Genomic DNA, 7,493 nt, shown 5'->3' with positions numbered 1-7,493 from the left:
GTCCAAAAAAAGCGCATACACACACAAAAAAATCACCATATTGAATCCTTACATGATAATCAATAGACATTGAATCGATTGTATGTAAGATGTGAAGACTGCCTGTAAACAACATAGAGATCGCAATAAAAACAACAACGACAAAATCGCCAAGTTTAACTAGAAGCATCATTTTGAACATCTCCATTTGCAACCTCTGTAATTTCAGCAACGAAATGTAGACGTACACAATACACACCCTTCTTCACTTTCATGATCCGGTGCTGGACGTACGTACACGCGGAGCTCGCTAGCCAATCAAGAGGAAACCTACATAAAGTAGTTTTCAGATAAACAAAGAAGCATATTGTGTTAAACTTAATTAATAACGAAGTTATCTGGATGAGATTTGTACCATTTTACAAGTTCATGGCTCATCAGCTTGTATCATTTGATCTTCATCAAACCGCCTTATCTCTAATGTAGGGCGGTTGGGGTGCTCGCGGGCCATAGTCTTGAATGCACCCTCCACAACCTTCGCATCTGCAGCCCTCCCGCCTTCGCAATTCATGGAGACCCGAAACCAACAAAGGCTGGAGAGGTGATGGATGCCAAAATCAAAATCACCACTGGTAAATTTGAACTTCTGTAGGTCGATGCCGAGGTCAAGCCACCTGAGATCCGGCATAGCCCCTGCTTCAATCATCCTCAACCCCATCATATTAAAAACAAATAGTTGTAGCTTTTGATGGTGATGGGTCCCACGCGTGTAGCCGGCAGATTGAACTCAAGCAGATTAGGTATGCTTCCAACCATCTCAACGTCATGCTGGTCCGTCTTCCCTTTCCACACAGTTAAAGTTTCTAGGTTTTTAAGTGACACCAACCATCTACTAATCCAACAGATTTCCCCAGCTCTAATATAAATACGGCGGATGCTGTTGAGAGCAGGGAAGAAGAACGGATGACTTGTGGAGACTGCATCGTCTTCTCTCAGACAAAACATAACAGAGAGGCTGTGAAGCTTGAATTTCTCCAATTTGCAGAGGGAGGACACTAGCTTTTCTCTCTTGCAACTTGCTTTTTCAATTTTACCTGAGTCCCAAAGAATGGACAGCTTCCTCAGATCTGATAAATTCCCAAGCTCTTCCAGAAACTTCAGTGATTGCATAGAGATGCCTATGCGCCCAAGGTCTTGCAAACTCTCCATGTTTCCGATACCATCAGGAAATTTTGTTGCAGTCTGAACAAACAGGCGTTCCAGTCGTCTTAGCTGAGTAGCCGACTCAGGTATCTCATATACTAATGTGTCTGACACATCTAGTGTCTGTAGATACACCAAGTCTCCAATTTCTTTAGGAAGCTCACTAATATATGTTGAACAAACGTTCAAGTACCTCAACTGAAGAAGTCTTCCAACATCTTTGATATGATTATTTGCTAGTAAACTGCAATCCTGTAGGTCCAGGACACGCAGAGCATTTGTCTTGGCAAGAGACAGAAAATATTCACGGGAGCTCCCAAATGCAACGAGTGACCTAGCATGTGATAAATTCAATTGCTCGACCTTCCCTTCATCATCATTTCCCACCAGAGCGAGCCGACGAACTCTGCTCTCTGGCTTTGAAGGATTGGTTGACAAGGTACAAAAGTTCTCTCCGGTACACTTGTGAATGAGGAAATCAAGAACAGTGTCATGCACTACGCAGAAACATGCCTTGCCATCATACTCTATCTCCATCGGTTGTACTAAACTTCTGTTGACAAGCTCATGGAAATATGCCTCTCCTATATCAACAAGATCATCCCCATATTCACCGTGTATGAAACCTTCCGAAATCCATCTGTGGACTAACCTTCGCCTTTCAATATAGTGATCCTCTGGAAACATACTCAAGTACAATAGGCAACTTCTGAGATGGAGGGGAAGGTCAAAGTAGCTCAGGGACAGTATGTAATTCATTGCATCAATATCATCATTTTTTCCTTGTGCAAAGACAATAGAACTGTGAACCTTATTCCACTCCTGTTTCGTTTTCCCAGTAGCCAACAAGCTGGATATTGCAATGATGGCGAGTGGTAAACCACCACATTTTTTTAAGATATCTTCTGAGGCTTCTTTCAAGTCATCTGGGCACTTTTCTTCACAACCAAATATGCGGTTAAAAAACAACTTCTTCGAGTCAGAAACATCAAGTGGTTGGATTTTGTACAAAAAATCCCCTTCAGAAGAGCAGCATGACTTAGCGACTTCATTTATACGTGTTGTGGTCATTACTACACTACCACAATTGTTCCTCACCAATGCACATTCCAAAGTTCTCCATGCTTTTACATCCCATACATCATCAATTATGATAAAGTACCTGCAGTATATATAAAACGATAGGATGTGCTGAACATAAGAGTATCAAAGCATATGGTTCAACATTTATAGTAATTAAATTGAGAAACTATGCTAAAACTGGAATCTTTTTTATAAATTATGCATATAGTTACAATATTAGGACTAGGTCTAGGTTCTGGCGTGCCTTTTGTCATGATTGAATCACACCAATATTTCCATTTGTTCCTAGAATGTACTCCCTCCGTTCCAAAATAGATGACTCAACTTTGTACTAAAGTTAGTACAAAGTTGGGTCATCTTTTTTAGAACGGAGGGAGTATGAGGGATTAGGAGATGTTAACAATTTCTTTTTTTAGACAAAGGAGATGTTAACAAATGTGCTGAAAAATCTAGTTGAGCCCTATCTTGGGCCTGCACAAACATTGAGAACGAGTGCTGGGCCAATGGCCCACCAACCATCAACCATACCAAACACCTGTACCGGGTCATCAAAACATCACGATCCAGACTTAAACAATTGTGCCACACAAAGGCAGCCAGGCCAAGTCAAATTAGTAATAAACCTCGTTAACCTAAAAGGCGAATCAAGGGACCTCTCTCTCTAAAGCAGAAATTAAACTAGTACGCTCGGTTCTTATTTGCACCCTTCAATGCGCCATCAAAGAAAAGGTGTTGTTTTTGGAACAAAAGGTGTATGGTTTGGGCCGCCATTGACGGGGATATCACAAGGTACTTCTATGCTGCCACCTCACAACGTTCGAGAAAAATGAAAACTATGGTTCTATGAGGACAATGAAGTTGAGTTATTTGACCACGACCACAAGGGTGCTCTGCTAAAAACATATGGGCAGCCACTTAATAGTGGCACAGGCTATGTGGCCCGCGCTACTGCTACTTATCAGTAGCGCAGGCTAAAAGACCACGCTATAGGTACATAGTAGGAGCACGGGTATGGTAACACCGCACTACTGCTAAGTGGTACCACACTTCGTGGAACAAGAGAAAACGGATACGTTTCTACAGATGAACCCTACCACTATTCATGACATTTATACAAATGAACCCTATTGGTCTTACCGGACTCGACAACTTTGGCCTAACTTCTACAGAAAACACTGGCATTCCATAAAACTCTCATCTTCCCCATCTTCCATGAATTCTATTCCTCAGAGCATCTACAACCGGAGTCCTCATGCCCCCAGCCCTAGATGTCCGGGCGGCCATGCCGGTCATAAAAACAAGATCCAACCCCCGACCACCCCCACACAAACCCAGCCCAAACATCCAGGCTGTCTAGCACCCCTCATATCCAGCCCATATGTTGGGCGGATATTTGGACGCCCAGACTCATCCGCCATGTCGGATTAACGAACGGGACCCATTCAAAAACCCATCAGTCTGCCGGGTTCCTCCAATTTGGTGAGGACGCATTCATGTCGCTACTCAGGCATGCCACCCGAGGGACCAAATCCGGCTATTTAGGTCGGGCGGCAGGGGAAAAACCTAGGCGCCCCCATTCCCTCTTGTCCCTCACATCCGCGCCGCCGTTCCCTTTGTCTCCTCTTCGACTTCCACAACAACATCTCTGTCCACCATGGTCCGCCCAAATATAAATTACTAAAAATGCTCATGCCCGAGTGGCGGAAAGAGACCGCTGCCAAGATGCACACCAAGGAAGGATGCCGCACCACTCAAATTGCAGTGGAGCATGAGGAGGAGGAGGTGTGGGAGAACGAGGAGGTAGGCCTGGAGGACATTGAGGAGGCGTCGACCATGGAGGTTGAGCCCGGCGGCTTGGCATGGAGGACGCAGAGGCAGAGTTCCAACACACCCATGTGGCGAAGGCCGTGGTGTACATTGAGACGGAGAAAGCTGCCATCCTCGACTCGATCCAACCCGAGCGGGAGGTGCTGACGTGAGGCAGGAGCCTCTCTTCAATGATCTTGACGATGACAATGAGTATGAGAAGCAAGATATGTGGCCAGCTGTCAATGATGATGAGGCCAATCTGTCCGGTATGGGGTTCATCTATATCTCTGACGAGAAGTAGAAGTAGTGTAGTTTTCAGTCGAATGTAGCTCATTTTATCAATGTATTCTGAACTACGTAGGGTGAATTTCACATTGCATTCGTTAGTATTGAATGGGAGTTTGTAAATAAGGGTGATCGGCTCCTATCCACGAACGCACTACGCGTCCATGGACATATAAGGGGTGAGATTTGCACACTATGGTTGCAATTGCTCGTAACTTCAGAATGATTGCTCCTGGACACATTGTCCTACTGCACAAGGATTTCTCCTAGGCACTTTATAGACCTATTTCACTACAAAAATGCCCCATGAAAGCGGTAGCCAAGGTTCTAACCAATAGATTAAATCCCCTGGTCACACTTCTAGTCCACGAGGACTAGCTAGGCTTCATGTCGGGAAGAAATATCGCAGAAACATTTATCTATGCGGCTGACCTACTTCACTCTTGCCACACTCAGAAGGTTCCGACCATGATCCTAAAACTAGATTCACAAAGGCATTCGACTCAAACTTCTGGCCATCATTGCTACTTGTTTTCAGACAATACAACTTTTCAAACATATTTACCTCTTTGAAAACATCACAAAAACGGGAAAAAATGTCAAGCGGTGTCTTGGGGTTCCTGGATCAATTGCAAAAGTCGCCAAGGTGACCCACTCTCACCATACTATTCGTCATTGTTGTTGATGTCCTTACATATATTAATCCACCATCACCAATCCACTTCAATGCTATGCCACCTAATCTATGATAATCTCCGACCTACAAATCTCTAATATGCAGACGACCGTGTGTGCCCTTCTATTAATACCCATGTTAGTAGAAATCAATCCTAGACAACTTTGCCATGGGTCTGACAATCAAGGCACACCCAGGCTGTCACGCAAAGGGCTTGCATCAAAGATGCTTTTTCATGTCTTGGATGATTTGGAAGCGTAGAAATGACTGCATCTTCGACCGTGTGTGCCCTTCTATTAACACCCTTGTTAGTAGAATAAAAGAGGAGGTCAGGGTATGGGCTTCGGCAGGCGCCGCCATGACTTAGAGTTGTCCTACCGATCACCTGGGACGTGCATTAGTATCTGAATACATGCTTGACCTACCTCTTAGGAGGACTGTAGCCTAAACCGTCTCTTTTCAATGAAATGAAAGGCAAAGGTCCTTTGTGTTTTTTCAAAGAAAATCTTTGCCATATCAAAACAGTGGATTCTACCTGGGTCCACCAACATTTGCTAGCTAAGGCTTTCCCGAATCTATTTACACTCGTCTTAGAACCTTTTTTTTCGACAAAGGGTGGATTTTATTGACTCAATATGAAGCATCAAGAGGATACAAACACAATGAGTACACACCCGGCCTCTGCATAGCTAGGATGCGCACAACCAATACCAACACACACACACGCAAAGACACGTCGGCTAATAGCAAAGTCATACAAGACCAAAGCTATGCCTATGTGTGAAAAAAAACCGAAGCGATCAAATCCGCGATAGACAAACTACGACAATGACATTATCCACACCAACTATCTCATGACACCATAAAGACGACAAGATTCTTCAACAGCAACGCCTTCATAAAGGGAGCGACGATCAAGCGCCGCCGTCACCGGATCCAACCACCAAAGGCCAGATTCTAGGTTTTCACCCTGAAAAATGGTCTCGGCATGTCCAAGCAATGCCTCCAACAAGGTAACGACATAAGAACATCGCCATAGCCAGGTATAACCAAACGTACCTAGGTTTTCACCTCGGGGCTCGAGACCGGGTGCTCAAGTAGCACCACCATCGAAGTCACCATGCGTTGTCACCACCGCTTTCTCTCTATCCCAACAGCCATGCGATGTGTGACCATCGTCTCTGCACAACCATACCCTCTGTGTCAAACCATTGTTCGTAGATTGCACCTCGCTGTCAGGACAACCACCGGATCTGGAGAAGAAAACTCTCGCCAAGACCTTTTAATGGCCACTGCAATTCGCAGTGAAGACACCGTCACAGGCCGGAGGGGTCACCACACGATCCAATACGGTGGCACCACTATCCGGGGTCAAGAGATCGACCGATGCCGGCACCAGACGGGATCGAGGAAAGGAGCCAGCACGCCCTGGACCTGACGGAGTGCGTCTTTGTGCGAGACGGCAGACCAAACAACCGAGAGCTAGTGGCTGGATCGAATCCACCTATAGCCCAGGGATGTTGCAGTCACCTAGATCGCATCATCACATGTTGGACGGGCAAACCAGCCCAGCTTGGATCCATTATATGATGTGTGTTGCCGCTGGGTATTTTGACCCAAGTAGAGCACGCCGCACCTGCAACCGTTCGAAGATCTGATCCGTCGCTGGTGCTTTGCGGCCTGCTGCTACCCGAGATATGCACAAGGAACCTTGATCCGCCGTCTAGCCGAAAGAACGGGCCCCGACGCCGCCACCAACGCGCAGGCTTTGCCTGGCGCCGGCCTCCGGCGGCGGCGAGGGGGAAGAGCAGGTGACGGGGGTCGAAGGTGCTGTGTATTGGGTCGCCGCCCGGGTCGCCTAGGTTAGGCGACGCGGGGGCCCTTTTTTTTGACTCACTCGTCTTAGAACCTAATGTCCTAGTCTAACCTGCGGAATTGCCTAACCAACATTGCTTCTCTCGTGTTACAGTCTTTGTTCTGTTTATTGCAGGATTTCCAGCTCTCCTTTGAGTTAACGACTACTTCCTCAATGCGAGACTAACTTTCTCCATCAAAAACGCCTATTCCGTGCTCATGGGGGTTTATCCAAAGGGCCCAAATGCTGAGCTCATTTGAAGATGCCGAGCGCCCAACAAGGTCAAGTTCTTCACTTGACGACTGATTATCAGACGCAACATCCTTTTCAAGCACATTGTCTACTCAAATCCTTCCCCAGGTGTCAATACCCCGTAGAGGACACGACATATATTCATCCGGTGCCCCTCACTATTCAGCATTTTGGCACATCTACGTTTACGCATCAACGACGCTGACATCGATGATCTTTGGGATCTTATCGGTTGACCAAGACTCCACTATGACATCTGGCTCTCCCTGCTCACATACTTTGGAAGATCTGGGATGCCACGAACACAATGGTCTTCACTACTATTGATCAGAACCGTCAGAAATACCGTAG

At 46.0% G+C, this 7,493-nt stretch overlaps 1 pseudogene; it reads right to left on the bottom strand.

The window, feature by feature from the left end:
- Positions 1–16: 16 nt before the first annotated feature.
- The window catches only part of LOC119316262, a 9,201-nt pseudogene continuing 1,724 nt past the window's right edge, over positions 17–7,493 (bottom strand).

This window comes from Triticum dicoccoides, chromosome 1B, assembly GCF_002162155.2.
Source record: "Triticum dicoccoides isolate Atlit2015 ecotype Zavitan chromosome 1B, WEW_v2.0, whole genome shotgun sequence".
Classification (NCBI taxonomy): domain Eukaryota; kingdom Viridiplantae; phylum Streptophyta; class Magnoliopsida; order Poales; family Poaceae; genus Triticum; species Triticum dicoccoides.
The sequence above is the reverse complement of the archived record's forward strand: the minus strand, read 5'-3'. Positions and strand labels throughout refer to the sequence as shown.